General features: G+C 48.4%; 7 non-coding genes across 7 annotated transcripts; 4 read left to right on the forward strand and 3 right to left on the reverse strand.

The window, feature by feature from the left end:
- Positions 1 to 586: 586 nt before the first annotated feature.
- On the reverse strand, positions 587 to 660 carry trnak-cuu (transfer RNA lysine (anticodon CUU)). The gene has a single exon. It is a non-coding gene; the product is annotated as a tRNA-Lys (tRNA).
- Positions 661 to 1,037: 377 nt separating this feature from the next.
- trnas-acu (transfer RNA serine (anticodon ACU)) lies at positions 1,038 to 1,121 on the forward strand. Its single transcript has one exon. It is a non-coding gene; the product is annotated as a tRNA-Ser (tRNA).
- Positions 1,122 to 2,481: 1,360 nt separating this feature from the next.
- trnas-uga (transfer RNA serine (anticodon UGA)) lies at positions 2,482 to 2,563 on the forward strand. The gene has a single exon. It is a non-coding gene; the product is annotated as a tRNA-Ser (tRNA).
- A 1,400-nt stretch (positions 2,564 to 3,963) lies between these two features.
- On the forward strand, positions 3,964 to 4,045 carry trnas-aga (transfer RNA serine (anticodon AGA)). The gene has a single exon. It is a non-coding gene; the product is annotated as a tRNA-Ser (tRNA).
- Positions 4,046 to 4,258: 213 nt separating this feature from the next.
- Positions 4,259 to 4,329, forward strand: trnag-gcc (transfer RNA glycine (anticodon GCC)). The gene has a single exon. It is a non-coding gene; the product is annotated as a tRNA-Gly (tRNA).
- A 489-nt stretch (positions 4,330 to 4,818) lies between these two features.
- LOC148634871 (U5 spliceosomal RNA) lies at positions 4,819 to 4,935 on the reverse strand. The gene has a single exon (XR_015933322.1). It is a non-coding gene; the product is annotated as a U5 spliceosomal RNA (small nuclear RNA).
- A 6,021-nt stretch (positions 4,936 to 10,956) lies between these two features.
- LOC148634872 (5S ribosomal RNA) lies at positions 10,957 to 11,075 on the reverse strand. The gene has a single exon (XR_015933480.1). It is a non-coding gene; the product is annotated as a 5S ribosomal RNA (ribosomal RNA).
- Positions 11,076 to 12,079: the final 1,004 nt, after the last annotated feature.

The raw sequence follows: 12,079 nt of genomic DNA on the forward strand, positions 1-12,079 counted from the left end.
TGGCGCACGGAGGGTCCACATACTGTGGATCCCTCAGTTTTCTTCCGCGTGTTTAAACCGCCAGCGTGTGACTCCCCTGTCCCCGTGACCTCATTGCTCTGCTCTCGCCTCTGTGCAGCTGAGCCCGACTCATGGTAAAGTGGAAAACAATATGCCCTCAATGTGGGATTTACTCTGGATCGAGGATAGATGTCACCTTTTTATCGTTGAACAGGATGTATGTGATGTGGCAACTAGGTTCAATTTTGTATCCTTTTAAAAGATTAAGGACTGGGGTGAGCGTGATTTACCACCCTTTCAGCTAAGAACCCGACATGAGCACCGTTTAAGCTGCATAGACTCGGTCGTTTAACTCTTCTCCATTAGCAGGGTTAAGGTTAAAGAAAAAAAACATTGCTGACTTCTTTTTTTTTGCCAGCCGCTAGCGCTGATTAGCAATGTTTGTATTTCATGTTTTGCAAGTTGCATCCATTTTAAGAAAAACAAGTCGCGTTAAAGACAGGAAATGAATACTTGCATTTAATTAAGTCTAGCCGTAGGCGGTTGTCTGTAAGGACCAGTTCTGTTCAAGAAGACAGAACAAAGAAGGCACCACTGGGATTCGGACTCAGGATCTCCTGTTTAAGAGACAAGCGCTTTAACCAACTAAGCCACGGCGCCCCGGGATAGTTGTCCTTTTGCAGCCACTTGGACACACCACTCAGACACATCTGCATTCGGTGTGTGCTCCGCCTGCTCGCTGAGCAAGTTGCCACCTTTATACAATAGCAACATCGACACCAAGAGAAAGGATGACAAATGGCTTTTATCTGGAACTTTTCATGTCCAAGGAGCTCAATGTGCTTTCTGTGTACAACAGGGCCACTGAACTCCACACTGGCCACTGAACCACAGCAGTGGCTTGCTGGCTTGACATCTCCCAAGGAAAATGTTGAAATCGCATGTGGAACAGGAAAATGACCCTCGAGTACGAGGGAAAAAAAAGAAAAAGATCATCTGGAGCGCGCCAACCCATGTCTGGACAGCCCAGTTTCGTTGCCGAGTTGGCCGAGTGGTTAAGGCAATGGACTACTAATTCATTGTGCTCTGCATGCATGGGTTCGAATCCCATCCTTGTCGCTCTCCATGTCTGACACGTGTGCCTGTTCGACGTTGGCCCTCCTTTTGTTTGCTCCAGTACTAGAGCCTTACATTTTCTAGCGGTGGCTGAACATGGTATAGTAGGCTAACGTTGGTATCGAGCAGTGGCAGTAACAGTATTTACGTGCCGCTGCTGCCAAGTGGCTCTGGGTTGAGACCGCGTTTTCACTTACTTGCAGCACAAACGGAGAAAGCGATTTTTGACAGTCTCTCGAGAGACTGCGCTAGGTGTTTAGGGATAGACTTTGTCAGTTCCCAATGGGATGATGGCCTCTCAAATAGTTTGTGATTCCTCTAGACGTTTATACAGTAGAAGCCTGCTTCGTGGCTTAAATCCAAGCTAAGGAAACGAGTTTGAGGTCTGATGCAGAACTGCGAATTCAATGAAGGGGAACACTACAGTACATTGCACTGTATGTGTGAGGAAAGCTGCCCCCTTCTGTTCCTTGTCGACCGAACAGAGGACTGTAAAGGATACCGCCAAGAAACTTTAGGATGCTGGTTGGAATCCAGCTCCAAAGAAGCCCCTTTGGGTGTTATGTCATCAAAAAGTAAGAACAGAGAATCTCCCTTGGATCAAAAGCGCAACAGAACTGTTTTCCGTGGAGCAGGTTTCAGACCCGTAGACCTGTTTTATTTGTAGGGCAGGGCGCATTCCCAAACGCGAATCTCCTGTTTTAGAAATGCTTTGGGCGGCGTGAAGTGAAAATAAGAAGTGGGCTCCAGATGCACATGGAAGCAATCAAGTGTTTCATCCGAGCTGTTTCAAAGACTGCTCAACAGCTTTCCTTTTACAGAGGCCCAACGATTAATGATGGGGGTGCACCCTTCAATGTGCCTTACGACTCTAGGGAGTGATTGAGACGATTCGTAGCGTGTGTTCATTTCCCTCTATTCCCCATGTTGTAGTGGTAAGATGACGTAAATTCCTGCTTCGACACGTAACGGCATTATAATCAAGTGCAGGAGCTGAGGGCTTTTGTTTTGTTTCGTTTTCTATGGCGTTCGTAAGCACGCAAAACAAAGACAATTCCTGCATCTAACACGAATGTAAATGTTTTTGAAAGTGTAGTGTGGTGCAGCTTGTAAAATCCTTGTCCACATTTGTGGTTTGTTGATGTTTTTTCTGTCTGCCAAAGTTGCATTTTGACATCCGGACGGGGAGACTTTATCATTTGAACGTGAAGCCAGCCTTAAACCCTCTGAGGCGTGTCTGTCTGCCGGCATGTATCTTGTGAAAGGTATTTTTTTTTTAATGTAGAGCGACTTTAAAAAAGTTTCCGCAGCCACCTCGCACTCCGTGTTAGATTATAGGAGGAATGGGGCGGCGGCGAGCTCGCTGTAGTCGTGGCCGAGTAGTTAAGGCGATGGACTTGAAATCCATTGGGGACTCCCCGCTCAGGTTCGAATCCTGCCGACTACGGCGTCTGCTGCACGTCACCTTGTGCCTATGCGGCAAAGGCGAAGTGCCGCTTCTCCTTTCCTGGTACTATAAAAATGCTACATCGCTTGGTCCTGCTTCCATGGAAAGCAGTTCTTCAGGTAATTCTACTCTCTTACCAAAGCTGTTAGGTTCCTTTCCGTGGTGAGATGGGTTGTCATGCAACGCTGCCACATAGTGCCGACAGACAAGTGTGTTGCGGGAGAAGAGAAAAGTGTTTGAAGATTTAAGAGTGTCTTAGGTGGAGCCAAAATCAAGTGTCACAAATGCAAGTGGGAAGATTTCCAATGTTTAATATGGTCAAAATAAGCGGAAGTTACCAGCTGGTCCGGCACAGTCTGCCATGCTTTTGTCATATACTGTAAAGTGGTGTCGAACTGGGTGTCGAACTGGAGCCTCACCATTTGCATATGTGAGGCTCCAGTTATACATCGAGTGTCACATTAAATGACAAAAATGAAGAGAGTTAAAGCAGCTGGAGAGGTTTTCTTACAACTTTTGAGCTGACACAGTTTTGGAAAATGTTTCCTTCACGCTGCACTGAACAACATAGGCAGCCAAGAGTCTCCAAAACAAAACAGAATGGACAGATAGGAGAAAATTCCCACTCGTCCTGAAGTTCCCAAAATCCAGCACTGAGCGTAAACAAAGTGTCTAAGTAGCGTGGGAATGCTAACCCTAACCCTAGCTGGAGTTTGAGCAATCCAGCACTGAGCGTAAAAAGATGAGTCAAAGTAACGTCTAATCGGATTAGTTTCCTTAGAGCTGGTTCAGAGTTTGCTCAAGAGTTTACCTTTCACAGATGCGCAAAGAAGAATGTTGGGGGTGCACGCTTCAAGGCGCCTTACAGCTGTAGGGAGTGATTCGAGACGATTCGTGGCGTGTGCTCGTTCCTATATACCGTACGACCCGGGGTGCAGTGCTAGGATGACGTACAATACCGCTTGGGCACGTAACGGCGTTATATGCAAGTGCAGGACGTGAGGGTTTTCGTTTGTTTGTTTTGTTTTGCTCTGCTTTGCTTTGTTTTGCTTTCCATCGCGTTGGTAAGAGCGTAAATAAAAAGGCGATTCCTGCGTCTACCACTAATATAAGAGCTATTTCAAGTGCGACGTGGTGCGGCTTTTCAAATGCTTGTGGGCATTTCTCTGTTGTTGATTCTTTTTTTGTGTGTAACAAAGTGGCATTTTCATGTCCGGACGGGGAGACTTTATCATTCCGACATGAAGCCACCCTTAAATCCTCTGAGGCGTGTCTGTCTGCAAGGCTTGTATTTTGGAAATGTTTTTTTGAAACGGAGAACGACTTTGAAATAGGCTTCCGCTGGCGCCTCGTGATCCAGGTAAGATTGTAGCAAGAACGCAGCGGCGGTGGGGCTTGCTGTAGTCGTGGCCGAGTGGTTAAGGCGATGGACTAGAAATCCATTGGGGTCTCCCCGCGCAGGTTCCAATCCTGCCGACTACGTTGTCCGCCTCCAGTCGGTGTGTTTCGGCACAAGCAAAGAAGCGCGCCTCTTTGCTGTTCCTGGTGGTTTTAAAACGCCCAATCGCTTGTACCCGCTGCCTTGGAAATAAGTTCTTCAGCGTCCGCGAATGGCATTTTGCAGCTGGAAGCAGATGTCGATGCGTTTTGCACAGAGCACCAAAAAAGCGTCTTTTTTGAAGGCCCAGGCACTGAGCATTGGTGGTTCAGTGGTAGAATTCTCGCCTGCCACGCGGGAGGCTTGGGTTCGATTCCCGGCCAATGCAGTGGCTTTTGCAGCGAGCGGCTCCATCACTTGCATCCCCTTGCAACTCGCAACTGAAAACCCACTGAAGCTAAGCAGGTGTGAGCCAGGTCAGTACCCGGATGAGGGTGAGCTACAGGGAAAAACAAAGCTTCCAGCTGGAAGCGGTGTTAATGGTGCCGGCGGGGGGGGCGCTCACCCTGAGGTCTGTGCGGGTCCCAATGCCCCAGTATAGTGACGGAGATGCTGTGTTGTAAAATGGCGCTGTCTTTTGGATGAGATGTAAAAACGAGGTCACAGCGCTCTGTGGTCATTCAAAATGACCACCAAAACCTTTGACAAAAGCTCTTGGTAATTGATGGTCTTCAATAATGCTTCTCCTTTAGGTACATTTTAAATCAGCTGAAAAATGCTGTTTTGCATTCATGTGTTTAAGTAGCCTGTGCTACTTACTGCATTGTAAGAGCGATTGTGAGCGGTTTTGTTTTCTCTCTTTGACCAGCCCAGCTGCGCCCCACCCGAAGGCAGGGAAGCACAAAAATTGTATGGAACTCATTCATGCTCCTCTCCATGGAAATCTTTAGTAAAAGGCAAAAGATTTGTACGAGATGAAGAGAAACCAGAGTGTGTGGCTGGACAGCTGCAGGAGCCCAGGCCGCCTTCAAGGCCTCTGCCCTGCCGGTCGTGGTTGGCAATGCACCTGGCCTTACAAACGAGCCAGTGGGGCCCGTTCAGCTCCGGGCTCATCGCCTGCAGCTCTCGGCTTACCTGGCAGGGGAGATACCTTGATCAGCCTGTAGTTGGAGTAGTTGGATTGTTTTCTTGTTTTGTGGAAGCAGTGTTTGTTTTGCAGTTTGAGATGGCAACCTTTGGATCCCGCAAGAATGCTGTACGTTTTGAGCTTTTGGATGACCTCTTCATGGATCGTATGCAGTTCAGCAGAAAAGTGTTACAGAAGGAACTTGGCTTTGAACCTCGGCACTTGTATTTCATCTTCGCTCTCCCAGGTCAGAAAGCATTTGAGGTTGTTTTTGCTACCTATTCTCTGTTTGAACAATGTGTGGATGTGTTTGAGGCAAAAAGAGGGAAAGTTCCTGCCCTTGAGAAGATCAACTTGCAGCCTCTGACACAGAGAGAGAGGAAAACGGTGCATGTTGTTATGTTCTCGGAAATGGCAAAGACGGAGGACATTCACACCTGGCTTAAGCAGTACTGCACCGTCCACCATGGAACTGAGGTTAGAGATGTTGACGGTATAAAAACAGGAGCAAGAAAATTTGAGGTTCGCTTGCTACCGGACAATGTAAATGGAGGCTTAAGGCACCTGCCCTCTACAATCCGGCTGGGCGCCTGCAATGGCTATGTTTTTTATGTGGGACAACCAAAGGTGTGTCGGCGCTGTGGTGCTGTGGGACACCTGGCATCGTCCTGCACTGTGAAATGCTGCAAGACCTGTGGCAAACAGGGACATTTAGCCTCTGACTGTTCAATGCTGCCAAAGTGCAATTTATGTGGCTCGGAAGGACACGTTTTTAAGAACTGCCCTCACGCCTACGCCAATAAACTCAAAATGAGAAAGGATGAGGCAGTGCTTGTTTCAGCCAAACCGGCCCAAAAAGCCAAAGCAAACAACAAGTCAAACAAAGAACCCTTGTTGGACAAAGAGTCTCAGCCTCCAGCCAGGATCAGTCCTGCTGTGGCTCCGGGGCCGGTGGAAGAGAAATCCACTACGCTCCCACAACCGCAGACTGCACCAGACAAGCACGAGGGTTTGAAAACCCCCGAGAACAGCGAGGACCCCTCCCCCACTCCTGCTCCTCAGAACGAGGGCCAGTGTGGGGCCCCCACCGGTGGAGCGGGTCCAGCGACGATACCCAGGATTCAGCGGAGCTGCTTTTCTCAGACTCTGCAAGTGCTACAGATGCCCTCCTCTCCTCCATCCAGTCCGTCACGGAGGATCTGCAACAGCTGGTGGGTGAGGGGGAAGAGGAGACTGGTGCATCGGCTGCACCCCTTTCCCCTCAGTGCTCCCAGGAGCTGGACTTGAGGAAAAGGAAAAATGACTCTGTTTTCTCCCCGAGCGAGGAGGAAGGAGAGCATGGCGATGGGGACAGCTGGAACCCCTCCACCCCTCCCTCTACCCCCTTCCTTGAAATGGACTCCGTGAATGCTTTTACTGCTGCCACCCTGATGAAGGCTCATTCAGAGGATGGCTGGCAGGAAATTGGTAAGAAGAAAAAGAAAAAGAAGAAGGTAACAGGTGAGACCGAAGAGAAATGTGTTTTGTAAAGATTGGTTCCACTTTCTTATGTAATATGGCTCTAAACATAATTTCTCTTAACACCAGAGGTATCAATGACAGAGTTAAATGCCAGTGTGTCTTTGATTACCTCCAGCAGAGAGAGGGAGATGTGTTGATGTTGCAGGAGTGTGCTTTAGCCTATCAAGAGAGGTATAAAAGCTTTGAAGATAGGTGGGATAAAGGGCCTTCTGTTTGGTCAGGGGACAATAACAACAGAGCCTCTGGCGTGGCCATTCTTTTCAAAGGATGGGCTTTCAAATTGAAAAGTATTCAGAGGGTCATAGATGGCAGGTTGCTGTGTGTGGATGTGGAATGGGGGACCGTTAACCTGCGGCTAATCAATGTGTATTGTCCTACTGACGTGGGAGGAAGGGTGGAGCTACTCAAGGCACTCTCTCCCCTATTGTTAAGTAGCACAGACGTGATAGTGGGAGGGGATTTTAATTGTATCTTAGAGCACACAGACAGGCAGTCTAGCTCTCCGATAAAATTGGATTCCAGCTCACTGGCCCTGCAAAACTTAGTTCAAGACTTTAAACTCTCAGACACATATAGATGTATATATCCCACAACAGCAGGATATACATGGTCAGGGAGGAATAGCAGCTCCAGAATTGACTCTTGCTTTGTCTCAGAGAGAGTGAAAGTTGTTGGGGTCACTCTTCAGCCTGTCTTCTTCTCAGATCATCAGGCTTTAGGGTGTAGAGTGGAACTCCAGGGCAGGACTGTCTTTGGCCCAGGCCTCTGGAAACTCAACACAAAGCTGCTAGAGAACGAGGGGGTAGTATCCCGCTACAAGGAGAAACTATCACAGTGGCTGTCCTTGCAGTGTCTGTACGGGTCAGTAGGAGAGTGGTGGGAGGAGGTGAAGATGAGGACAAAGGTCTTTTTCATGGCTGAGGGAAGGAAGGCTGCTGCCAGACGGAGAGGAGTGCTAGCCAGGAAACAGAGGCAGCTGCAGCGTCTCTACACGATGCTGCACAGTGGCTTCGATGTGCTTGAGGATATCACCCTTTTAAAAAAGGACATCCGGAGCACAGCCGAAGAAAGTAGTCGAGGAGTGCTGTTAAGAAGCAGAGTGCAGTTCTTGGAAGAAAATGAGAAGTGTACTCGCCTCTTTTTCAGGAAAGTGGTAGGCTCCAAGTCTGTCATGGAAAGTGTAGTTGATGAGGAGGGACAAGAGAGAACAGAGCCGAGTGCTATCCTCTCCTGCACCGAGGCCTTCTACTCAAGACTGTACAGCTCTACAGAGGTAAAGGATCGAGAAATTCATTTTTTTACCTCAAAGCTAGAAAACGTTTTGAGTGAAGAAGATAGGGAAGTACTTGAGAGGGATTTGACAGTAGAAGAGCTGAGACAGGCTATGGAGAGCTTACAGAAGGGGAAAACTCCGGGTGCTGACGGGCTCCCTAAAGAATTTTATTGCACCTTTTGGGATCTGCTTCAGGATCCGCTACTGCTCCTATTCGAGGAAAGCTATAAGACAGAATTGCTGCCTGACTCCTTAAGAGAAGGCACTATCTCTCTCTTGTTTAAGAAAGGAGCAAAGAATGACATAAAGAACTGGAGACCCCTCAGCCTGTTAGGCGTGGACACTAAGATCCTGTCCAAAGCCCTTTTCCTGCGCCTACAAAATGTAGTGGCCTCACTGGTAGGGAAAGAACAGACTTGTGGGATAGCAGGACGCCTGATGAGCGACAACCTGGCCTTGTTGAGGGATGTCTGTCTGTACTCAGAGGATCGCTCCCTCCCTCTGTGCATTTTAGGTGTAGACCTAGAAAAGGCCTTTGACCTCCTAAACCGGCAGTACTTAACATCGGTACTTGAGCACATGAAGTTTGGCCCCATCATGAGAAAGTGGATTAACCTGCTGTACACAGGTAGCAACAGCAGAGTAATGGTTAATGGCAATAGATCACGCCCCTTTGAAGTCTGTTCAGGGGTGAGGCAGGGCTGTCCATTATCCCCCTTGTTATTCGTTTTGGCTATGGAGCCCTTAGCCTGTGCCTTGCGCCAGGATCAGGCCATTAATGGGATACCAGTGCCTGGAAGTGGGGGAGGAGAGGTAAAGACATCTCTATACATGGATGACGTCGCCCTGCTCCTCTCTGACAATGCCTCAATTAGCAGAGCTCTGCAGTGCTGTGATCGTTTCTCCTTGGCTTCCTCTGCAAAAATTAACAAATCTAAGAGTGAGATTTTTTATCAGAACTGGAGGGAGCCAAAAGAAGGACATGATCTCAGGCTGCAAGAGAAGAGAATTAAGGTCCTGGGGGTGTATTTTGGAGAAGAGATGGGAACAGTAAATTGGCAGAACAAATTGCCAATCTTAAACAAAAAACTGATACAATGGAAGGACCGAGACCTCACCATGACAGGGAAGCTGCTGGTCATCAAAGCCGAGCTCTTGCCTGTCTTGATTTTTCTGGCTTCTACCTTCCCAATCCCACACCGTGTTGCGGCGGTGCTGAGGAGATTGATGTTTCAATTTCTATGGGGTGGAAAGCAGGAAAGACTCAGAAGGGAAATAATGTACAGGCCGCTACCCTCAGGGGGGAAGTCTGTCCCAGATATTGCTACGAAGCTGCTGTGCATTTTCCTGGCCTCTGTGCTGAGAGGCTTTGCAACAGCACCTGCAGCGCGTACCTGGACTTATTTTTCCAGGCTCTGGGTAGGTAGGGAGGTGTTCAGAGTGTGGGGTGTCAGACCCAAGCTGGATGTCCCACTCTCTGACACATGCCCTGCAATTTATGGGACAGTTAAAAGTATTCTAAGATCTCACCCAATTGGCCATATTCCCCTCCGAGATGTCAGCGTCCAAAAACTGGAAGATTTCGTTGCACCCCAGAATAATAGGCAGACCCCTGTGGGCATTTTAACATCAGCCCAAACAAGGAAGGTGTGGAAACACACATCCTCTAAGTTTCTGTGCAACATTCACAGAGATTTAGCCTGGAGTGTCGTCCACCAGTGCTTACCGGTACGAACTTTCTTGTACCGTAGGGGCCTCACCCCCAGCCCTCGCTGCGTTAGGGTGGGCTGCGGTGAGGAGGAGACTGTGACCCATCTCCTGTGGTCCTGTTTTTTTGCTAAGGCCTTCTGGGCACAGTTTGAAGATTGGTTGCAGGCTCTCTCGCCCCAATTTACCCTGACCGCTGCTTTCGTCATATACGGCATCTCTCCTGTCAAACTTCCTCCTGACGTGTTTGACAGGATCTGGGCCGTGGTGAACAGTGGGAAAGACGCCCTGTGGAGACTGAGGAACATGGGGCTGTTCAAAGGCATCGAGGTCCCAGTCAAGGCAGCAGGTAGCCTGGCCCTGTTCATCACCCGAGAGAACTATTACCTCAGAGATCTGTGGAGAGAAGGGAGGGAGGAAGCAGAAAATCTGTGGGAAATAGAGAGCATAGGTCAATATCTCAAGAGACTGTGAAAAACATTATCATGTTTAAGTAAAGAATGTGATTTGTACCAGAAAAAAGAAATTGTTACTATGTAACTGTTACCGTGTCAAAATGTAATGAGATGTGATCATATATACTGTTTTAAGTATGTATATTAATGTAAAGCTTTCTGATTTGTGATGTCCTGTATTTTATTGTGAAAAGAAAATAAAGTTCTTAAAAATCGAAATCGGTTCACCCAGGGCGAGGCTCGGCCATTGCACTCCGGCTGTGCTGACCCCTGCGAATTCCCCAAATGTGGGAATCTCGACTGCATAATTTCTGGTAGTGGGGGACTGCGTTAGGACACCACGAGCTGCGTGGCTGCGGAAGGATCCCGGTTCGACAGGAGTGGACGCCGCTGCTGGTTCTCGCTGGCTTTTAGTTAGGGGTCCGGAGAAGCATCTCAAGCTAGTTCCACTACTCCTTCCGGACGTTCATTCCCTTTTCAAAGTCAGTCGTTTTGCTGTAGTCTGCGTTCTTTAGGCTGATTATCGAGGTTAGCCTTTATTTGGTCATGGGGGGCCTCGGTACTGTATGCTGAGTCTAAAGACAGTTTCACCCGTTTTCTGATTGCTCAGTTCTGTACCAGTGCAGACATGTCAAACAGTGAATGGCTGTACCTCTATTGTATCCGTGCTCAATGAATGAAATCGGTAACAAATGAATATATGTCTAGTTATACGAAAAACGAGTGGTTTATCGACTCATCTTCATTTGCAGATTTAGAGGCAGCTTCGATATTCGTTTAACAGACGGGTTTTTTTTTTGAATATGGGTCACACACATGCCACAGCAACAAAACATCTCTAGAGATGAGGCTATAGATCACCTTTCCATCCTGCAGGTTTTCCTCCCAAAGCCTACGGCACCAACGGCGACCCCTGCTGGCCGGGAGAGCAAAAGCTTACAGCACCTGGTATTCCCAGGCGGTCTCCCATCCAAGTACTAACCAGGCCCAACCCTGCTTAGCTTCCGAGATCAAACGAGATCAGGTGTGTTCAGGGTGGTGTGGCCGTAAGCGAAAGCCCCGGCGCCTGACTCGCTACTTGAAGCTGTGTGTGGCGGGGGCTCCGTGCCCCCCGAGCGGGACTGAAGGATCGTTCGTGTGCAACTCTTTGGAAAGGAGCTGCTTTCCAAATCGCATTGCGTGCCTGGATGTTGGCGAATGCGCTCCCTTGTGTTGGCTCGTCCCGCACTGGAGGAGGACAAACAATCTGCACGGAGGAGCACCAGGCAAGTCTTCAGTGCACAGCACTCTGGAAACATTTCGGGGCTGTCGCGTGTTTATTTCAGCACGTAAAGCGCACCGGTCCAACACGTCGGCCGGGCGCGCGGCGCCTCCGCCCTCTTGCTGCCCCTGCAGCTGCTTCACTTTTCCCTTTAGTTGCCATCGATTTTTTTGTAGTGCTATACATATACGATTGAGGTATCTTACAGTTCTCCTTCGAAGACCCAGCACTCTCTTTTCTTTTCCCAGTGTTACTCATATCGGACTTTTTAAACCTAAAAAAAAATCGTTTTTTTTTTCTTTCAATTATAACTGAAGTTTAAACAACTAGTGTTAAGTCCTTATTTTTCTGTAGTCAAAAAAAGCAAAAATTAACATTCAGGTCATGAAAAACTCAAAAAAAAACTCCCCAACCACTAAAGTTTACCTCCCACCTGAGCGCCATCTTGAACGCCCCTACCACCAGAGAATGCTCACGATTTCGGAAGCTGTCTCCGTGACGTGCTGATTCCACACATCCTGAATAAATCATGATATTGTTAGTTGCTGTAGCTAGACGTTCAAATGAGTTTCATGGCCAGATGGACTGTTTCCTCCAGCGGTATAGTATTGCAGTGAGACAGCACGATGCCTGCAAGACTATGTCACGCTAAACGCTACAGATTGTGTTTGTGTTGGACAGTTGGACCCTACGGCTGGTCCCTCGTCGACAACCTGAATAGCTTATTCAGAAGCAGTGCTGGACCGGGAACGAACCAGCTTCTTCCCAGGCACAAGAGTGACTGGTGAGGACTCG

The sequence above is a fragment of the Lepisosteus platostomus genome, unplaced genomic scaffold, assembly GCF_059453375.1.
Source record: "Lepisosteus platostomus isolate fLepPlt1 unplaced genomic scaffold, fLepPlt1.hap1 Scaffold_30_H1, whole genome shotgun sequence".
NCBI lineage: Eukaryota > Metazoa > Chordata > Actinopteri > Semionotiformes > Lepisosteidae > Lepisosteus > Lepisosteus platostomus.